Raw genomic sequence first — 301 nt, forward strand, 5'->3', positions numbered from 1 at the left:
GTATATACAATATGAACAATATAATCAATTTCATCGATCGGTAAATATATACATTTCTAGTTAGGCTTGTGTTTTACTGTGGTCTTTCTTTTTTAGAAAAAATTATTTTTTGTTTCTATATTCATTTTGGGGGGATATTTGCCTGTTCACTGTTTTCTACATGAATACATAGGACTCTTACACGTTTCTGGATAAAGTAACTTTATTACTATTTTTTTTTCTTTGTCAAATTTCTGTATATACTACACGTACAGAAAATAGTCATAATATTAAAACATTATCAGAAGAAAAAATAAATATA

Source organism: Elephantulus edwardii, unplaced genomic scaffold, assembly GCF_000299155.1.
Source record: "Elephantulus edwardii isolate Elephantulus edwardi_28Jun2011 unplaced genomic scaffold, EleEdw1.0 scaffold00045, whole genome shotgun sequence".
Taxonomy (NCBI): domain Eukaryota; kingdom Metazoa; phylum Chordata; class Mammalia; order Macroscelidea; family Macroscelididae; genus Elephantulus; species Elephantulus edwardii.